The sequence below is a fragment of the Pristiophorus japonicus genome, chromosome 10 (assembly GCF_044704955.1).
Source record: "Pristiophorus japonicus isolate sPriJap1 chromosome 10, sPriJap1.hap1, whole genome shotgun sequence".
NCBI lineage: Eukaryota > Metazoa > Chordata > Chondrichthyes > Pristiophoridae > Pristiophorus > Pristiophorus japonicus.
Genome location: NC_091986.1, coordinates 44,551,939 through 44,574,812, shown reverse-complemented (window position 1 = coordinate 44,574,812; position 22,874 = coordinate 44,551,939).

Genomic DNA, 22,874 nt, shown 5'->3' with positions numbered 1-22,874 from the left:
ATCATTTTAAGTTGAACTGAACGGAATTCCAGTATCCATGGAATTGGGCACGGGTGCGAGTCAGTCTATCATGAGCAAAAAGGCCTTCAAGAGGCTGTGGTGCAACAAGGCACACAGGCCCAAGCTGAGCCCTGTTCATACCAAGCTGAGAACTTACACTAAAGAGCTGATTCCTGTAATTGGCAGTGCAGCAGTAAAAGTCTCCTATGATGGATCGGTGCACGAACTACCACTATGGATTATACCAGGAGATGGCCCCGCACTGTTCGGCAGAAGCTGGCTGGGAAAAATCTGCTGGAACTGGGATAACATCCGAGCACTTTCGTCCGTCAACGATACCTCATGTGCCCAGGTTTTGAGCAAGTTCCCGTCGTTGTTTGAGCCAGGCATCAGAAATTTCTCTGGGACGAAGATGCAGATCCACTTGGTTCCCGGTACACGACCCATCCACCACAAGGCACGTGCGGTACCATACATGATGCGAGAGAAAGTGGAGATCCAGCTGGACAGGCTGCAACAAGAGGGCATCATCGCACCAGTTGAGTTCAACGAGTGGCCCAGTCCGATTGTTCCGGTTCTCAAGGGCGATGGCACGGTCAGAATTTGTGGGGACTATAAAGTAACGATTAACTGGTTTTCGCTGCAGGCCCAGTACCCGCTACCCAAGGCAGACGACCTATTTGCGACGCTGGCAGGAGGGAAGACATTCATCAAGTTGGACCTGACCTTGGCCTACATGACACAGGAGCTGGCGGAATCTTCGAAAGGCCTCACCTGCATCAACACACACAAAGGTCTGTTCATCTACAATAGATGCCCGTTTGGGATTCGATCGGCCGCGGCTATTTTTCAAAGGAACATGGAGAGTCTGCTAAAATTGGTTCTGTGCACTGTGGCTTTCCAGGACGACGTATTGATCACAGATTGGGACACCATCAAACACTTGAAGAGGTTCTAAGTCGGCTAGATCATGTGGGACTCAAGTTGAAACACTCGAAGTGTGTTTTCCTGGCGCCAGATCGAGTTCTTCGGGAGAAGAATCGCAGCAGATGGCATCAGACCCACCGATGCCAAGACGGAGGCCATCAGGAACGTGCCGAGACCACAGGACATGACGGAGCTGCGGTCGTTTCTGGGACTCCTCAATTATTTTGGTAATTTCCTACCCGGGTTAAATACCTTGCTAGAACCTCTACATGTGTTGCTACGCAAGGGAGATGACTGAGTTTGGGGGAAATCACAAGAGACTGCTTTTGAGATAGTCAGAAATGTGTTATGTTCCAACAAACTGCTTGTTCTGTATGACCTATGTAAATTCTTAGTGCTAGCTTGTGATGCTTCTTTCTACGGGGTCGGGTGTGTGTTACAACAAGCAAATGAATCAGGAACATTGCAACCGGTCGCTTATGCGTTTGTCCAAGGCCGAAAGGGCCTACAGCATGATTGAAAAAGAAGCTCTGGCATGCGTTTACGGGGTGAAAAAAATGCACCAGTCTCTGTTTGGGCTTAAGTTCGAGTTAGAAACTGACCATAAGCCGCTCATATCGCTATTCTCAGAGAGCAAAGGTATTAATACCAATGCCTCTGCTCGCATCCAAAAATGGGCACTCACGCTGTCTGCATATAACTATGTAATTCACCACAGGCCAGGCACAGAGAGCTGTGCTGATGCTCTCAGTCGGCTACCATTGCCCACCACCGGGGTGGAAATGACACAGCCTGCAGACTTGCTCATGGTGATAGATGCATTTGAAAATGAAAAGTCACCCATTACGGCCCGCCAGATCAGGACCTGGACCAGCCAGGATCCTTTACTGTCCCTTGTAAAAAACTGTGTCCTCCATGGGAGTTGGTCCAGCGTCCCAGCGTCCCAGCGGAGAGGCATGAAGAACTCAAGCCGTTCCAGCGGCACAGAGACGAAGTGTCCATGCAGGCGGACTGTCTTTTGTGGGGTAATCGCATAGTTTTGCCTAAGAAAGGCAGGGAAATGTTCATACGCGACCTACACAGTACCCACCCAGGCATAGTAATGATGAAAGCTATAGCCAGATCCCATGTGTGGTGGCCCGGCATTGACTCAGATTTGGAGTCTTGCGTATGCCAATGCAACACTTGCTCTCAACTGAGTAATGCACCCAGGGAGGTACTGCTTAGTTTGTGGTCATGGCCCTCCAAACCGTGGTCTCGGATCCACGTTGACTTCGCTGGCCCGTTTCGAGGCAAAATGTTTTTGGTTGTTGTGGATGCTTATTCAAAATGGATTGAGTGTGTAATAATGTCTGTAAGCAAGTCCACTGACACCATCGAAAGCCTACGAGCCATGTTTGCCACGCACGGCCTGCCTGATGTCCTTGTCAGCGACAATGGGCCGTGCTTCACCAGCGCTGAATTCAAGGAATTCATGACCCGCAATGGGATCAAGCACGTCACATCTGCCCCATTCAAGCCCGCATCTAACGGCCAGGCAGAACGGGCAGTCCAAACCATCAAGCAAAGCTTGAAACGCGTGTCGGAAGGCTCCCTGCAGACCCGCCTGTCCAGAGTCCTGCTCAGCTACTGCACAAGACCCCACTCGCTCACTGGGGTTCCCCTTGCTGAACTGCTCATGAAAAGGTCACTGAAAACAAGGCTCTCTCTAGTCCATCTTGATCTCCATGATCAGGTCGAGGGCAGGCAGCATCAACAAAGCATGTACCATGATCGCGCAAATATGTCACGCGATATTGAAATCAATGACCCTGTATTTGTATTCAACTATGGACATGGTCCCAAATGGCTTGCTGGCACTGTCGTTGCCAAAGAAGGGAGTATGGTGTTTCAGGTCAAACTTGCAAATGGACTAACTTGCAGAAAGCATTTGGACCAAACCAAACTGCGATTCACAGACAGCCACGAGTAACCTGAAGAGGACACCACCAACTTCGACCCTCTAATACACACACAAGTAACAACCAACATCACGGTTGACCACGAAGCTGAACTCATCATCCCCAGCAGCCCAGCAAGGCCAGCTGCGCAGCAGCCCAGCGAAGGCCCAACCAACTCACCTGCACCTGTGTTTGTACTGAACGATCAACTAGGGAGGGGAAAGCCCCAGATCATCTCCCCCTGTAAATAAGTGTACTATTGGCTTTGGGGGGGAGTGATGTTATGTATGCAACCCTATGTAACCAGCATTCTACCGCCACCAGAGGGCACATCTGTTGAAGTCCCAAGGGATCCCAGAATCCCTTGGGAGCACTGCATATAAGCAGGCTTGCCATGCTGTGCCAGCACTCTTGAGTCAGAATAAAGAGACTAAAGTCACATTTACTCAAGTCTACATTACTCCGTCACATTGCTTAGGATCTGGAATGCACTGCTTGAGAGGGTGGTGGAGGCAGATTCAATAGTGGCTTTCAAAAGGGAATTGGATAAGTACTGAAGGAAAATGATTTGTAGGGCTAGGGGGAAAGTGCAGCGGAGTGGGATTAACTGAGGTGCTCTTGCAAAGAGCCGGCACAGGCTCGACGGGCTGAATGGACTCCTGTGCTGTAACTATTCTCGGATTCTATGGGCCCGGACTTGGTGGAAGCCAAGGCCCGCCCAAGTGCCGCCCAAACGACAGCCGGTGGCCGCCAAGAGACCGGCCGGTACTTTGCTAGGAAGATCCCTCTAAAGGAGATGGCAGTACTGCCCGGCTTGCGCTGTCAATCTGGGCAGCAGTGGGCGGGAGCTCCCAATCTCGGCGGCAACTGCGTTCCTCGCCAAAGTGCCGCCGAGGATTGAGTCGGGCCCAGAGAGGGGAGAGCACTGAAAAACAGAAATATTTACAATTTAAAAAAAAACACCATAACACCTTCAGGGGACAGGTAAAACCGTGAAAGAAACAAAATTTAAAAATGTTCACTAACCTTTTTTTGCAGGTCTTCTTACTTACCGTCGGGGTTAGACCTGCCTTCACGCAGCAGTCCTTCCCCCTGTTGTCGCCAACTCCCGCCCGCACCAATATGCCAGCTCGGTGGATGGAAGGTCACATACGCGACTTGGCCACCAGAGGCCGTCAGCGGGCGGTCCCCGGCGGTACTACCCTCCCGCCGGATGCAGACCTGGAGGAATCTGTCACTGAGAGGAGAGTGGCTAAAAAACTGGGCAGCAGTGAATGGTAAGGCCATCAATTTCGGGCCCTATGATTCTATGAGTTGTAGTTTGCCAAAATGATCTATTTTGTTTCAACAACAAACTGGAAGAGTGAAAAGAGAAAGATTTGCATTTCTATAGCGCCTTTCACGACCTCGGGATGAACTAAAGCGCTTTACAGCTAATGAATTATATTTTGAAGTGCAGTCACTACTGTAATGTAGAAAATGCAGCAGCCAATTTGCGCACAGCAAGCTCCCATAAACAGCAATGACTAGATAATCTGTTTTTAGCGATGTTAGTTGAGGGATAAATATTGGCCCCTGGACACTGGGGAGAACTCCCATGCTGGCCATGGGATCGTTTACGTCCACCCGAGATGGCAGACGGGGCCTCATGTTACCTCTAAGAGACGGCACCTCTACTCCCTCAATACTGCACTTGGGACTGTCAGCCTGGATTTTGTGCTCAAGTCTCTGGAGTGGGGACTATGAACCCACAACCTGTCTGACTCAGAGCAAGAGTGCAACCCACTGAGCCATGCTGAGCAACAAACACAGCTGTAAACAATGTTCCCTCTATATTTTCTTTGCACTGTATGGGCGACAAACTCCTCTGAGCATGACTTTTTTGTCTTAGCTGACGAGGTTCTGGGCGGCCTGCTTAGTTCAGTGTGCAGTACATTCCCAATTGCTGCTCAGAGGCGACATGCGCAACTTAGAGGGAACATTGGTCGAAGACATAAACACATGTGTGGAGGTGCTGACCTATTTCATGCTTAAAATGTAACTCACCTTTAGCCCGGATCAGAATTTGGATTTCATCAGCTGTAACCAAGAGGACAGTTTTAAGGCTGCGAATTACTGTTCCTGCAAACGTCAGAGGTAAGCAGAGCATCACAGGACATTTTACATGACTGTATTCCATGATATTAAGGATATGCAAAATGTTTGTACTTTGTGAGTAGCTACCTGTACAGTGGTTTATCTCAGTGCGTGCAAGAGTTAAAGAGCTCAGGCAGATGTCATCATCATAGGTGGTCCCTCGAACGAGCATGACTTGCTTCCACGAGTTCACAGGTGTCTCGATGAAGGACCCGATGTTCCAGTCCTGAACTCCAATTGAGGGGGTGGAAGATACCTGGATGCCTGTGCGTGGATTTTTTTAACATGTGGTGACCGTTGCACACCAGCCACCACACGGGCTTGGCAGGGCTAGGTCTTAGTCCAGTGGCAAAAATTAGTTAAGACGACTGGAGACCTGCTCTGCGCGCACAGATATCGCAGTGTGGACTGACCCATGCTGCCGCTGGGCCCTCGGCTCTTCTGGGCCCCGTATCCTCATCTGGCGCACCTCCGCCACGATCTCTCACCGCTCCTCCGCCATAAACATTCATCACATCCCGCCACAAACACTCGCTGCTTATCAACACCGACCTTCTCACTCCTCTGTACCTGGGCTCTGCCGATGCTCCTGCCCACGCTCCAAAACGGCAACCAGGGTTTTGATGACGTCACCTAGTCGCCCATCTCAAAATTATCGCATACTTGGAGCAGCTCGTGCTGGAGGTTGAATAGATACGCTGCTCCAGCTCCTATACTTGGCGACCTGCAGGGTTGTTCTCGCGCAAGTTGGGGGCCACGATGTAAATGACGTTTGAGCAGCAGTTTACAAAGAATGATATTGGATGTACAGGCCATTCGGCCCAACAGGTCCATGCTGGTGTTTATGCTCCACACGAGCCTCCTCCCCTGCATCTCACTCTATCAGCCTAACCTTCCATTCCTTTCTCCCTCATGTACTTAAACTGCAATATTCTTGCCTGGGATAACAACAACAACAAATTGCATTTATATGGCACCTTTAAAACGTCCCGAGATGCTTCACAGGAGCAATTATCAACAGGAATTTGACACACAGGGAGATATTAGGACAGGTGACCAAAAAGAAGTATGTTTTAAGGAGCGTCTTAAAGGATGTGCGAGTGGTGGAGAGATTTCGAGGGTGGGAGGTTTCAGAGCTTAGGGCCCAGACAGCTGAAAGTACGGCCGCCAATGGTGGAGCGATGGAAATCTGGAGGCCAGAATTGGAGGAGTGCAGAGATCTGGGAGGGTTATGGGGCTGGAGAAGATCACAGAGATAGGGAAGGATTAAGGCCATGGAAGGATTTGAAAGCAAGGATGAGAATTTTTAAATCGAGACATTGGCGGACCGGGAGCCAATGTACGTCAGCGAGCACAGGGGGTGATGGGTGAAGGGGACTTCCTTTCCTGATTCTGATTCAATGATTTTCCTTTTGTACTTTATTTGTTTCTATGGCAACAGTTTGCAGTGACTGCTCAAATTCAAATCCATGTAACGAGTAAGGTGGAAAGATATTTCTGTTATTTTTAAGGGATAGCTATTAATTCCTTCACATTTTGAATTGCCATCTCTGAATCCTCTGTCATTGTTACTGAATTTTTTTAAATTTGTTCACGGGATGTGGGCGTCGCTGGCAAGGCCAGCATTTATTGCCCATCCCTACTTGCCCTTGAAAAGGTGAGCCGCCTTCTATAACTGAGTGGCTCGCTAGGTCATTTCAGAGGGCAGTTAAGAGTCAACCACATTGCTATAGTCTGGAGTCATATATAGGCCAGACCGGCTAAGGGTGGCAGATTTCTGTCCCTAAAGGACATTAGTGAATCAGATGGGTTTTTAAGACAAACCAGTAGTTTCATGGTCAACATTACAGATACTAGCTTTTTCCTGTGAGTATTTAGTCCAGAAATGCCCTTCCCTACAGAAAACCTGTGGGCATTTAGGGGAAAGCTAACAGATTATAAAGTAACTGTTCTTTCATATATTCTGTTAAACAACATAATTGAAGAGAGTATTAATTATTCTGTAAAATACAAAAGGCAACTGTAAATCTCAGTGCCACCATTTCTAAATTGATTCACAGCTCGTATATTGAACAGTTTGCAATGAGACAGATAAAAGAACTGAACCATGCATGGAAATTACTTTCTTGTTCATTTAAAATCACAATTATGTTGATGCCACATCACTCTCAGTGTTCTGTTTTTAAATTGGTCATTATACAATTCACAATGCAATACTAGAACTGCAATTGGCATTTATGCAGCGCCTAAAATGTAGTAGAATGTCCCAAGGCACTTCACAGGAGGGTTATGAAACAAAATATGACACTGAGCCATGTAAGGAAATATTAGGACAGATGAGATAGGTTTTAAGGAGCATCTTAAAGGAGGAGAGAGAGAGGTAAAGAGGCGGAGAGGTTTAGGGAATGTTAGAAATTAGGGGTGCCTAAAATGTATATGGTTACATGAATGAAATTGTGGCACAAATAATACTGTGTTTAGATGATTGTATTGGAGCTCGAGGCAAGTAAGAGGTTAATGTATAAGTTATGTTTTACTAGAACTGCATAAGATTCATTTTCCTGGAAAATGAGTATGAGAGAAGAGACTCTGGTCTTGGAAGAACAGAGTTATGGGGAAGACAGTCCTCAGCCTGCTGTAAGGCCATGATTGGTTAAGTACAGAAACCATGTGTAATGATTGTGAGAAAACCCCTGATAAGTAGGAGATAACAGGAGAGTTGGCCTTTTTCCATGGCTTAAACAAAGAACTTGACATGCTTGTTACCTTGTTTTAAGGGGAATCTCTACAGGTGAAATGGGGTCCTGTCCATATTCAGCCCCAGGCCCACCCCATAAAAGAGAATCAAAGGAAGACCTAAAGAGCCCTTAGCACAGAAGGTGGAGCGGAGAGCTTCCAAGGGTGGATCGATGGTCTAACACTCTTCCGAGAGAGGACCCATGCTGACCCGAATCTCACCACTCTTGGCGGTTCCAGAAGAGACAAAGAGCAGGAGAAAGGCCGTAAACCGAAGAGCTATTCGCGCATGCTGGCCATCTGTCCAATCGGGTCCGGTACCAGCTACTTGTCACGGTCATATGTTTTTGCTGTATAACTACTGTGTTATATTCCGTCCTAAACTCCAATTAAACACAATATACCCACAATATTGGTTTGCCCTTAATCCTTTTTTTTTATTTGTTCCTGAGATGTGGGTGTCACTGGCAAGGCCAGCATTTATTGCCCATCCCTAATTGCCCTTGAGAAGATGGTGTGAGCCGCCTTCTTGAACCACTGCAGTCCTTGTGGTGACGGTTTCCACACAATGCTGTTAGGGAGGGAGTTCCAGGATTTTGACCCAATGATAATGAAGGAACAGCGATATATTTCCAAGTCAGGATGGTGTGTGACTTGGACGGGAATGTGGAAGTGATGGTGTTCCCATGCGCCTGCTGCCCTTGTCCTTCTAGGTGATAGAGGTTGCAGGTTTGCGAGGTGCTGTCGAAGAAGCCTTGGTGAGTTGCTGCAGTGCATCTTGTAGATGGTACACACTGCAGCCACGGTACGTCAATGATGGAGGGAGTGAATGTTTAAGGTGATGGATGAGGTGCCAATCAAGCAGGCTGCTTTGTCCTGACTTTTTCCTGGTAGATGGTGGAAAGGCTTTGGGGAGTCAGGAGGTGAGACACCCGCCACAGAATAATACCCAGACTCTGACCTGCTCTTGTTGCCATAGTGTTTATGTGGCTGGTCCAATTACGTTTCTGGTCAATGGTGACCCCCAGCATCTGAATGGTTGGGGATTCGGTGATGGTAATGCCGTTGAATTTCAAGGGGCAGTGGTTCGACTCTCACTTATTGTTGGAGATAGTCATTTTCTGGCACTTGTGTGGCGCGAATGTTATTTGCCGATTATCAGCCCAAGCCTGAATGTTGTCCAGGTCTTGCTGCATGCGGGCACAGACTGCTCAATTATCTGAGGAGTTGTGAATGGCACTGAACACTGTGCAGTCATCAACGAACATCCCCACTTCTGACCTTATGATGGAGGGAAGGTAATTGATGAAGCCGCTGAAGATGGTTGGGCCTAGGATACTGCCCTGAGGAACATAAGAACATAATAATTAGGAACAGGAGTAGGCCATCTAGCCCCTCGAGCCTGCTCCGCCATTCAATAAGATCATGGCTGATCTGGCCGTGGACTCAGCTCCACTTACCCGCCGCTCCCCGTAACCCTTAATTCCCTTATTGGCTAAAAATATATCTATCTGTGACTTGAATACATTCAATGAGCTAGCCTCAACTGCTTCCTTGGGCAGAGAATTCCACAGATTCACAACCCTCTGGGAGAAGAAATTCCTTTTCAACTCGGTTTTAAATTGGCTCCCCCGTATTTTGAGGCTGTGCCCCCTAGTTCTAGTCTCCCCGACCAGTGGAAACAACCTCTCTGCCTCTATCTTGTCTATCCCTTTCATGATTTTAAATGTTTCGCTAAGATCACCCCTCATCCTTCTGAACTCCAACGAGTAAAGACCCAGTCTACTCAATCTATAATCTCCGGAATCAGCCTAGTGAATCGTCTCTGTACCCCCTCCAAAGCCAGTATATCCTTCCTTAAGTAAGGTGACCAAAACTGCACGCAGTACTCCAGGTGCGGCCTTACCAATACCCTATACAGTTGCAGCAGGACCTCCCTGCTTTTGTACTCCATCCCTCTCGCAATGAAGGCCAACATTCCATTCGCCTTCCTGATTACCTGCTGCACCTGCAAACTAACTTTTTGGGATTCATGCACAAGGACCCCCAGGTCCCTCTGCACCTCAGCATGTTGTAATTTCTCCCCATTCAAATAATATTCCCTTTTACTGTTTTTTTTCCCAAGGTGGACGACCTCACACTTTCCAACATTGTATTCCATCTGCCAAACCTTAGCCCATTCGCTTAACCTATCCAAATCTCTTTGCAGCCTCTCTGTGTCCTCTACACAACCCGCTTTCCCACTAATCTTAGTGTCATCTGCAAATTTTGTTACACTACACTCTGTCCCCTCTTCCAGGTCATCTATGTATATTGTAAACAGTTGTGGTCCCAGCACCGATCCCTGTGGCACACTACTAACCACTGATTTCCAACCCGAAAAGGACCCATTTATCCTGACTCTCTGCTTTCTGTTCGCCAGCCAATTCTCTATCCATGCTAATACGTTTCCTCTGACTCCATGTACCTCTATCTTCTGCAGTAACCTTTTGTGTGGCACCTTATCGAATGCCTTTTGGAAATCTAAATACACCACATCCATCGGTATACCTCTATCCACCATGCTCATTATATCCTCAAAGAATTCCAGTAAATTAGTTAAACATGATTTCACCTTCATGAATCCATGCTGCGTCTGCTTGATTGCACTATTCCTATCTAGATGTCCCGCTATTTCTTCCTTAATGATAGTTTCAAGCATTTTCCCCACTACAGATGTTAAACTAACCGGCCTATAGTTACCTGCCTTTTGTCTGCCCCCTTTTTTAAACAGAGGCGTTACATTAGCTGCTTTCCAATCCGTTGGTACCTCCCCAGAGTCCAGAGAATTTTGGTAGATTATAACGAATGCATCTGCTATAACTTCCGCCATCTCTTTTAATACCTGGGATGCATTTCATCAGGACCAGGGGACTTGTCTACCTTGAGTCCCATTAGCCTGTCCAGCACTACCCCCATAGTGATAGTGATTGTCTCAAGGTCCTCCCTTCCCACATTCCTGTGACAAGCAATTTTTGGCATGGATTTTGTGTCTTCCACTGTGAAGACCGAAGCAAAATAATTGTTTAAGGTCTCAGCTATTTCCACATTTCCCATTATTAAATCCCCCTTCGCATCTACTAAGGGACCAACATTTATTTTAGTCACTCTTTTCCGTTTTATATATCTGTAAAAGCTTTTACTATCCGTTTTTATGTTTTGCGCAAGTTTAATTTCGTAATCTATCTTTCCTTTCTTTATTGCTTTTTTAGTCATTCTTTGCTGTCGTTTAAAATTTTCCCAATCTTCTATTTTCCCACTAACCTTGGCCACCTTATACGCTTTGGTCTTTGATTTGATACTCTCCTTTATTTCCTTGGTTATCCACGGCTAGTTATCCCTTCTCTTACCACCCTTCTTTTTCACTGAAATATATTTTTGTTGTGCACTATGAAAGAGCTCCTTAAAAGTCCTCCACTGTTCCTCAATTGTGCCACCATTTAGTCTGTGTTTCCAGTCTACTTTAGCCAACTCTGCCCTCATCCCACTGTAGTCCCCTTTGTTTAAACATAGTACACTCGATTCTGACACAACTTCCTCACCCTCAATCTGTATTACAAATTCAACCATACTGTGATCACTCATTCCGAGAGGATCTTTTATTAGGAGATCGTTTATTTTTCCTGTCTCATTACACAGGACCAGATCTAAGATAGCTTGCTCCCTTGTAGGTTCTGTTACATACTGTTCTAAGAAACAATCCCATATGCATTCTATGAATTCCTCCTGCAGTGATGTCCTGGGGCTAGGATGATTGATCTCCAACCACCACAACCATCTTCTTTTATGCTAGGTATGACTCCAGCCAGTGGAGAGTTTTCAATGATTCCAATTAACTTCAGTTTTACTAGGACTCCTCCGTGCCACACCCGGTCAAATGCTGCATTGGTGTCAAGGCAGTCACTCTCACCTCACCTTGGAATTCAGCTATTTTGTCCATGTTTGGACCAAGGCTGCAATGAGGTCTGGAGCCGAGTGGTCCTGGCAGAACCCAAACTGGGCATCGGTGAGCAGGTTATTGGTGAGTAAGTGCCACTTGATAGCACTGTTGATGATGTTATGTATGGAGAAAGAGTCAGACTGAACACTGTGAACTCAAAGTAAAGTGTGACCTTATCTTTTATTGCAGGTCTCCACAGTGCCTCTCCAACCTATGAGGCCTCTTTAAATACCTGTGCTCCCAAGGGATTACGGGATCGCTTGGGACTCCAGGAGATGAGCCCTCTGGTACAGAGTAAATACAAGTTTACATATATAACAACACTTCCCCCCCCCCCCCCCGCCCTCCCGAAAGTCAATAGTGTAACTCTTTACAATGTGAGTCAATCTGGGGTCCTTCTTGCCCTGGTTGATTGTCTCGGTGTGAAAGCTGGTATTGTTGGATCATTTGTTGGGCCCTCGCTAGGCTGCTGTGCAGCTGGCTTCGCTGGGCTGCCTGGTGTGTTGGGTCCTGCTGGGCTGCTGTGAATGATGGGTTCTGCTTCGTGGTCAACCATGGTGCCAGTTGCCACTGGTGTGTATGTTGGGGTGATCAAAAAAGGTTGGGTCCAAGGTGGGTTGCTCAGGATAGTCCGTGAATCTGAGTTTGATTTGGTCCAAGTGTTTCCGGTGAATGAGTCCATTTGAAAGTTTGACCCGAAACACCCTGCTCCCCTCTTTGGCCACGACAGTGCCAGGAAGCCACTTGGGACCTTGTCCATAATTCAATACAAATACAGGATCATTGATTTCAATCTCGCATGACATATTTGCGCTATCATGGTATGTACTTTGTTGAAGCCACCTGCTCTCTACCTGTTCATCTAGATCAGGGTGAACTAATGAGAGCTGTGTCTTAAGTGCTCTTTTCATGAGCAGTTCAGCAGGTGGGATCCCAGTGAGCGAGTGGGGTTTCGTGCGGTAGCTAAGCAGGACTCGTGATAGGTGAGTCTGCAGTGAGCGTTCAGTTATCCTCTTCAAGCTTTGCTTGATGGTTTGCACTGCTCTCTCGGCCTGACCATTGGACGCTGGTTTAAACGGGGCAGACATGACATGTTTGATCCCGTTACGGGTCATGAATTCTTTGAACTCAGCACTAGTAAAACATGTCCGCTCAACAGGACATCGGGTAGGCCACGTGTGGCAAACATGACCCGCAGGCTTTCAGTGGTTGCAGCGGATGTGCTAGCCGACATTATCTCACATTCAATCCACTTGGAGTATGCGTCTACAACCACAAGGAACATTTTACCCAAGAACGGGCCTGCATAGTCAACATGTACCCTAGACCACGGTTTGGAAGACCAAGACCATAAACTTAGCGGCGCCTCGCTGGGTACATTGCTTAACTGCGAGCATGTATTACATCTGTGAACGCAGGACTCTAAGTCCGCATCGATACTAGGCCACCACACATGGGATCTGGCTATCGCTTTCATCATTACGATGCCTGGGTGGGTACTGTGGAGGACATTGATGAAGGTGTCTCTGCCCTTCTTGGGGACCACTACACGATTGCTCCACAGAAGGCAGTCTGCCTGTATAGACATTTCATCTTTGCGCTGCTGGAACAGCTTTATCTCTTCCTGCATTTCCACTGGGACACTGGACCAGCTCCCGTGAAGCAAACAGCTTTTGACTAGGGATAATAAGGGGTCCTGACTCATCCAGGTTTCGATCTGCCGGGCAGTGACGAGTGATTACTCACTCTCAAATGCTTCCATAACCATGGCTAAATGTGCGGGCTGCACCACTTCCACCCACGTGGTGGGCAATGGCAGCCTACTGAGAGCATCGGCGCAGTTTTCTGTGCCTGTCCTGTGGCGGATGGCATGGTTGTATGCGGACAACGTGAGCGCCCATCTCTGGATGCGGGCCGATGCGTTGGTATTTATCCCTTTACTCTCGGCAAACAGGGATATGAGTGGCTTATGGTCAGTTTCCAATTCGAATTTTGGCCCAAATAGGTATTGATGCATTTTTTTTACCCCATAGACACACGCTAATGCTTCTTTCCTAATCATGCTGTAGGCTCTCTCAGCCTTAGACAGACTCGTGGATGCATAAGCAACTGGTTGCAGTTTCCCGATATCATTTGCTTGTTGTAATACACACCCAACGCCATATGACGACGGATCACATGCCAGAAACATAGAAACATAGAAATTAGGTGCAGGAGCAGGCCATTCGAGCCTGCACCGCCATTCAATAAGATCATGGCTGATCATTCAAAATCAGTACCCTTTTGCTGCTTTCTCTCCATACCCCTTGATCCCTTTAGTCGAAAGGGCCATATCTAACTCTGCCCAAGTCACCCTGCAGCCTCTTAGCATCCTCCTCACAGCTCACACCGCCACCCAACTTAGTGTCATCTACAAACTTGGAGATATTACATTCAATTCCTTCATCTAAATCATTGATGTAAATTGTAAATAGCTGAGGTCCCAGCACTGAACCATGCGTCACCCCACTGGTCACTGCCTGCCATTCTAAAAAGGACCCATTTATTCCGACTCTCTGCTTCCTGTCTGCCAACCAGTTTTCTATCCACGTCAATACATTACACCCAATACCATGTGTTTAATTTTGCATACTAATCTCTTGTGTGGGACCTTGTCAAAAGCCTTTTGAAAGTCCAAATACACCACATCCACTGGTTCTCTCTTGTCCACTCTACGAGTTACATCCTCAAAAAATTTTCGGAGATTTGTCAAGAATGATTTCCCTTTCATAAATCCATGCAGACTAGGACCGATCCTATCACTGCTTTCCAAATGCGCAGCTATTTCATCTTTAATAATTGATTCCAACATTTTCCCAACCATTGATGTCAGGCTAACCAATCTATAACTCGCTGTTTTCTCTCTCCTTCCTTTTTTAAAAAGTGGTGTTACATTAGCTACCCTCCAGTCCATAGGAACTGATCCAGAGTCAATAGAATGTTGGAAAATGAACACCAATGCAGCCACTATTTCTAGGGCCATTTCCTTAAATTCTCTGGGATGCAGACTATCAGGCCCTGGGAATTCATCGGCCTTCAATCCCATCAATTTCCCAAACACAATTTCCTGACTAATAAGGATTTCCTTCAGTTCCTCCTTTTCGCTAGACCCTCGAAACTCTAGTATTTCCGGAAGGTTATTTGTATCTTCCTTAGTGAAGACAGATCCAAAGTGTTTGTTCAATTGGTCTGCCATTTCTTTGTTCCCCATTATAAATTCACCTGATTCTGACTGCAAAGGACCTACGTTGGTCTTCACTAATTTTTTTCTCTTCACATATCTATCGAAGCTTTTGCAGTCAGTTTTTATGTTCCCTGCAAGCTTCCTCTCATACTCTATTTTCCCCCTCCTAATTAAACCCTTTGTCCTCCTCTGCTGAATTCTAAATTTCTCCCAGTCCTCAGGTTTGCTGCTTTTTCAGGCCAATTTATATGCCTCTTCCTTGGATTTAACACCATCCCTAATTTCCTTTGTTAGCCACGGTTGAGCTATCTTCCCCGTTTTATTTTTACTCCAGGCAGGGATGTACAATTGTTGAAGTTCATCCATGTAATCTATAAATGCCTGCCATTGCCTATCCACTGTCAATCCTTTAAGTATCATTTTCTAGTCTATCCTAGCCAATTCACGTTTCATACCATTGAAGTTACCTTTCCTTAAGTTCAGGATCCTAGTCTCTGAATTAACACTGTCACTCTCCATCTTGATAAAGAATTCTACCATATTATGGTCACTCTTCCCTAGGGGGCCTCGCACAACAAGATTGCTAATTAGTCCTGCTCATTACACAACACCCAATCTAGGATGGCTAGCTCTCTAGTTGGGTCATCGACATATTGGTCTAGAAAACCATCCCTAATACACTCCAGGAAATCCTCCTCCACCGCATTGCTCCCAGCTTGGTTAGCCCAATCTATATGTAGATTAAAGTCACCCATGATAACTGCTGTACCTTTATTGCACGCATCCCTAATTTCCTGTTTGATGCCATCCCCAACCTCACTACAACTGTTTGGTGGTCTGTACACAACTCCCACTAGCGTTTTCTGCCCTTTGACATTCCGCAGCTCTACCCATACAGATTCCACATCATCCAAGCTAATGTCCTTTCTTACTATTACGTTAATTTCCTCTTTAACCAGAAATGCTACCTCACCTCCTTTTCTTTTCTGTCTATTCTTCCTGAATGCTGAATATACCTGGATGCTGAGTTCCCAGCCTTGGTCACCCTGGAGCCATGTCTCCGTAATACCAATTATATCATAATCGTTAATAGTTGCCTGCGCAGTTAATTTATCCATCTTATTACGAATACTCCTCGCATTGAGGCATAAAGCCTTCAGGCTTGTCTTTTTAGCACTCTTTGTCGCTTTAGAATTTTGCTGTAATGTGGCCCTTTTTGATTTTTGCCTTGCTAGTACCAAATGCTTACATGGATCATACAACACAAGCAATTTGTTTGAGCATAACAATTTTCTCGCTTTTACCAAGGCATTTTCTTGGCTTTTGTCCCAAACCCATTCATCCCCTTTTCATAGTAAGACATGCAGTTATTCTAACAGTGTGCTGAGACCCGGTAAGAAGTTACCAAAGTAGTTCAGAAGTCCCAGAAACGACCACAGCTCCATCACATTCTGTGGCCTCAGTGCATTTTCGATTGCCTCCATCTTTGCTTTTGTGGGCCTGATGCCATCTGCCGCAATCCTCCTTCCCAAGAACTCCACTTCAGGTGCCAGGAAAACGCACTTCGAGCATTTTAACCTGAGCTCCACATGATTGAGTCGACTAAGAACCTTCTCCAAGTTCTGCAGATGCTCGACTGTGTTCCGACCTGTGACCAAGATGTTGTCCTGGAAGACCACGGTGTGCGGGACCGACTTCAGTAAACTTTCCATGTTTCTCTGGAATATCGCCGCCACTGATCGGATTCCAAATGGGCATCTGTTATAAATAAAAAGACCTTTGTGCGTGTTGATGCAGGTGAAACCCTTCGATAATTCCTCCAGTTCCTGCGTCATGTAGGCTGAAGTCAGATCAAAGAGGTCATCGGCCTTTGGTAGTGGGTATTGGTTCTGCAGGGAGAAATGATTGATAGTTACTTTGTAAGCGCCACAGATTCTGACGGTGCCGCCTCCCTTGAGGACAGGAACAATCGGGCTGGCCCACTCGTTGAACTCGATCGGTGAAATGATGCCCTCTCGTTGCAGCTGATCTACCTCGATCTCAACCCTTTCTCTCATCATGTACGGTACTGCTCTCGCCTTGTGATGGATGGGTCACGCCCCCGGAATTAGGTGGATCTGCACTTTTTCTCCTTGGAATTTCCAGATGCCTGGTTCGAACAGCGAAGGGAACTTGTTTAAGACCTGGGCACACGAAGTGTCATCAGCAGGCGATAACGCTCGGACCTCATCCCAGTTCCAGCGTATCTTTCCCAGCCAGCTCCTGCCTAGCAGCGTGGGACCATCACCCGGTACAACCAAGAGTGATAGCTTGTACACCGCTCCATCGTAGGAGACCTTTATGGTAGCACTGCCGATTACGGGAATCAGTTCTTTTGTGTAAGTTCTTAGTTTCGTACGAATTGGAGGTAAGACTGGCCTTGAGGCCTTGTTGCACCACAATATTTCGAAAGTCGTTTTGCCCATGATGGACTAGCTCGCGCCCATGTCCAGTTCCATTGACACCGGGAGTCCATTTAGTTCAACATTCAGCATTATCGGGGGACAATTCATGGTGAATGTGTGCACCCCATGTACCTCTGCCTCCTCGGTCTGAGGCTCTGGTTCATCGTGATCCTCCGTGGATCTGTGCTCCTCTGCAACATGGTGGTTTGCAGGTTTAACAGTATAAGCAGATCTCCTGCACATACGTTGGAGGTGTCCCATTGTTCCACAGCCCTTGCAAACATACCCTTTGAATCGGCATGAATGGAAACGATGATCACCCCCACAGCGCCACAGCGCCACCAAGGTGTTAATGGCCTTGCATTCATCACCCTTGATGGTGGACACTGAGACATCTGCGGACGTGCAGCTGCAGGTATGTGTGACCTGCCCTGTATGTTGTGATTCAAAAACAACATCACTTTGTTCACAGTACTTGTAGCAGCACTTGTGTGCTGAGAGATTTGCTTAATATTGTCACTGTGGCAATGAACGCCTGGGCTATCGCTATGGCCTTACTCAAGGTTGGGGTCTCTACAGTCAAACATTTGCGAAGTATGGTTTCGTGGCCAATGCCAAGTACGAAAAAGTCTCTGAGCATATGCTCCAAATGTCCTTCAAATTCGCAATGTTCTGTAAGGCGTCTTAGCTCGGCAACATAACTCGCCACTTCCTGGCCTTCAGACCTTTTGTAGATGTAGAACCGGTACCTTGCCATCAGAACGCTTTCCTTCGGGTTCAAATGCTCTCGGATCAGTGTGCACAAAACATCGTACGATTTCTCCGTGGGTTTCGCTGAAATGAGCAGATTCTTCATGAGGCTATATGTTGGTGCCCCACAGACGGCTCAACAAAAGTTTCCCAATCATCTCCCTCCGATAATTTCTCCAGGATGCCCACTGTTGTCTGCATCTTTGGGTTCGCTATCTGTATCCTGTAGCCAGTTGTTATGTATGGAGAAAGAGTCAGACTGAACACTGTGAGCTCAAAGTAAAGTGTGTACTTAGTCTTTTATTGCAGGTCTCCAGAGTGCCTCTGCAGCCTGTGAGGCCTCCTTAAATTCCTGTGCTCCCATGGGATTATGGGATCCCTTGGGACTCCAGGGGATGAGCCCTCTGGTGGCTGTACAGAGTAAATACAAGTTTACATATATAAAAGATGACACCTCCCATCACTTTGCTGATGATTGAGAGTAGACTAACAGGACAGTAATTGACCGGATTGGATTTGTCCTGCTTTTTGTCGACAGGACATACCTGGACAGTTTTCCACATTGGCGGATAGATGCCAATGTTGTCGTTGTACTGGAACTGCTTGGCTAGAAGCACGTCTGGTTCTGGAGCACAAGTCTTCAGCACAACAGCCGGGATGTTTTCAGGGCCCATAGCCTTTGCTGTATCAAGTGTGCTGAGCCTTTTGTTGATAGCACGTGGAGTGAATTGAACATAAGAACATAAGAACATAAGAAATAGGAGCAGGAGTATGCCATTTGATCCCTCGAGCCTGCTCTGCCATTTAATAAGATCATAGCTGATCTGATCATGGACTCAGGTCCACTTCCCTGCCCGCTCCCCATTTATTCTCTTATCGGTCAAAAATATGTCAATCTCTGCCTTAAATTTATTCAATGATCCAGCCTCCACAACGCTCTGGGGCAATGAATTCCATAGATTTACTCCCTTGAGAGAAGAAATTCCTCCTCAACTCAGTTTTAAGTGGGCGACCCCTTATTCAGAGTCTATGCCCCCAAGTTTTAGTTTCCCCTATGAGTGGAAATATCTTTTCTGCATCCACCTTGTCAAGCCCCCTCATTATCTTATATATTTTGATAAGATAACCTCTCATTCTTCTGAACTTCAATGAGTGTAGGCCCAACCTACTCAATCTATCGTCATAAGTCAACCTCCTCATCTCTAGAATCAACCTACTAAACCTTCTTTGAACAGCCTCCAATGCAATTATATCCTTCCTTAAATACGGAGACCAAAACTGTACACAGTACTCTAGATTTGGCCTCACCAATACCCTGTATAGTTGTAGCAGGACTGTTCTGCTTTTATACTCTATCCCCCTTGCAATAAAGGCCAACATTCCATTTGCCTTCCTGATTACTTGCTGTACCTGCATATTAACTTTTTGTGTTTCATGCACAAGAACTTCCAGATCCCTCTGTACTGCAGTACTTTGCAATTTTTCTCCATTAAATTAAAATTTGCTTTTCTATTTTTTCTGCCAAAGTGGATAACCTCACATTTTCCCACATTATACTCCATCTGCCAAATTTTTGCCCACTCACTTAGCCTGTCTATATCCCTTTGTAGATTTCTCGTATCCTCCTCACAATTTGCTCTCCCACCCATCTTTGTATCATCAGCAAACTTGGCTACATTACACTCGGTCCCTTCATCCAAGTCATTCATATAGATTGTAAATAGTTGCAGTCCCAGCACCGATCCCTGCGGCACCCACTAGTTATTGTTTGCCAACCGGAAAATGACCCATTTATCCCAATTCTCTGCTTTCTGTTAGTTAGCCAATTCTCTATCCATGCTAATATATTACCTGTTATGTATGAAGAAAGAGTCTGACTGGATACTGTGAGCTCAAAGTAAAGTGTGACAGTCTTTTATTGCAGGTCTCCAGAGTGCCTCTGCAGCCTGTGAGGCCTCCTTAAGTATCTGTGCTCCCAAGGGATTATGGGATCCCTTGGGACTCCAGAGGATGAGCCCTCTGGTGGCTGCACAAGGTAAATACAAGTTTACATATATAACAACACTCCCCCCCCCCCCCCCGCCAAAGTCAACAGTGTAACTATTTACAAGGTGAGACGATCTGGGGCCCTTCTTTCCCTGGTTGATCGTCTCGGTGCAGATGCTGGTATTGGTGAACCGTCTGTTGGACCCTCACTGGGCTGCTGTACAGCTGGCCTTGCTGGGCTGCCTGGTGTCGTGAGTCCTGCTGGGCTGTGGGCTGCTGCGGAAGGTGGGTTCTGCTTCGTGGCCAACCGCGGTGTTAGTTGTCACTGGTGTGTATGTTGGGGAGTCAAAGAAGGTAGGATCCAAAGTGGGTTGCTCAGGATAGCCCGTGAATCTGAGTTTGATTTGGTCCAAGTGTTTCTGGTGAATTAGTCCATTTGAAAGTTTGACCCGAAACACCCTGCTCCCCTCGTTGGCCACAACAGTGCCAGGAAGCCACTTGGGACCATGTCAATAACTCAATAAAAATACAGGATCATTGATTTCAATTTCACGTAACACATTTGCGCTATCATGGTATGTACTTTGTTGAAGCCGCTTGCTCTCTACCTGTTCATGTAGATCAGGGTGAACTAAAAAAAGCCTTGTCTTAAGTGCCCTTTTCAAGAGCAGTTCAGCAGGTGGAATCCCAGTGAGTGAATGGGGTCTTGTGCGGTAACTGAGCAGGACACGGGATAGGCGAGTCTGCAGTGAGCCTTCAGTTACCCTCTTCAAGCCCTGCTTGATAGTTTGCACTGCTCTCTCTGCTTGACCATTGGATGCTGGTTTGAACGGGGCAGAGGTGACATGTTTGATCTCGTTGCAGGTCACGAATTCTTTGAACTCAGCACTAGTAAAACATGGCCCGTAGTCGCTCACAAGGACATCGGGTAGCCCGTGCATGGCAAACATGGCCCACAGGCTTTCAGTGGTGGCAGTGGACGTGCTTGCCGACATTATCTCACATTCAATCCATTTGGAGTACGCATCTACAACCACAAGGAACATTTTACCCAAAACTGGACCTGCATAGTCGACATGAACCCTAGACCATGGTTTGGGGGGTCAAGACCATAAACTTAGTGGCACCTCCCTGGGTGCATTACTTAACTGCAAGCATGTGTTACATCTGTGAACGCAGGACTCTAAGTCTGCATCGATACCGGGCCAACACACGTGGAATCTGGCTATCGTTTTCATCATTACAATGCCTGGGTGGGTGCTGTGGAGATCACTGATGAAGGTGTCTCTGCCCTTCTTGGGAACCACTACGCGATTTCCCCACAGAATGCCGTCTGCCTGTATAAACATTTCATCTTTGCGCCACTGGAACGGCTTTATCTCTTCCTGCATTTCCACTGGGACACTGGGCCAACTCTCGTGAAGCACACAGTTTTTAACTAGGGACAGTAAGGGGTCCTTGCTCATCCAGGTGCTAATCTGTCGGGCTGTGACGGGTGATTGCTCACTCTCCAATGCTTCCATAACCATGACTAAATCTGCGGGCTGTGCCATTTCCACCTCCGTGGTGGTCATTGGCAGCCTACTGAGAGCATTGGCACAATTTTCTGTGCCTGGCCTGTGGCGGATGGCGGAGTTGTATGCGGACAACGTAAGTGCCCATTTTTGGATGCGGGCCGATGCATTAGTATTTATCCCCTTACTTTCGGAAAGAAGAGATATCAGTGGCTTATGTTCAGTTTCTAATTCAAATTTTAGTCCAAACAGGTATTGATGCATTTTCTTTACCCCATAGACAAACCAAAACGCTTCTTTTTCAATCATGCTGTCGGCTCTCTCAGCCTTAGACAGACTCCTGGATGCATAAACAACCGGTTGCAATTTCCCCAAATCATTAGCTTGTTGTAATACACACCCAACGCCATACGACGATGCATCACATGCTAGTACCAAACGCTTACATGGATCATACAACACAAGCAATTTGTTTGAGCATAACAATTTTCTAGCTTTTACAAAGGCATTTTCTTGGCTTTATCCACATACCCATTCATCTCCTTTACACAGTAAGGCATAGAAACATAGAAAATAGATGCAGGAGTTGGCCATTCGGCCCTTCGAGCCTGCACCGCCATTCAATAAGATCATGGCTGATCATTCCCTCAGTACCCCTTTCCTGCTTTCATGCAGTGGTTCTAACAGTGTGCTGAGACCCAGTAAGAAGTTATTAAAACAGTTCAGAAATCCTAGAAATGACCGCAGCTCCATCACATTTTGTGGCCTTGGTGCGTTCTCGATTGCCTCCGTCTTCGAATCGGTGGGCCTAATGCCGTCCGCCGCGATTCTTCTCCCCAGGAACTCCACTTCAGGCGCCAGGAAAACGCACTTCGAGCGTTTTAACCTGAGCCCCATGTGGTTGAGTCGACTAAGAACCTCCTCCAGGTTCTGCAGATGCTCGCTTGTGTCCCGACCTGTGACCAAGATGTCATCCTGGAAGACCACCGTGCGCAGGACCGACTTCAGTAAGCTCTCCATGTTTCTCTGGAATATCGCTGCCGCTGATCAAATTCCAAACGGGCATCTGTTATAAATGAAGCTTCGTGAACGTCTTTCCTTCCGCCAGCGTAGCAAAAAGGTTGTTGGCCTTTGGTAGTGGGTATTGATCCTGCAGGGAGAAACGATTGATCGTCACTTTGTAATCACCACAGATGCTGACGGTGCTGTCTCCCTTGAGGACAGGAACGATCGGGCTGG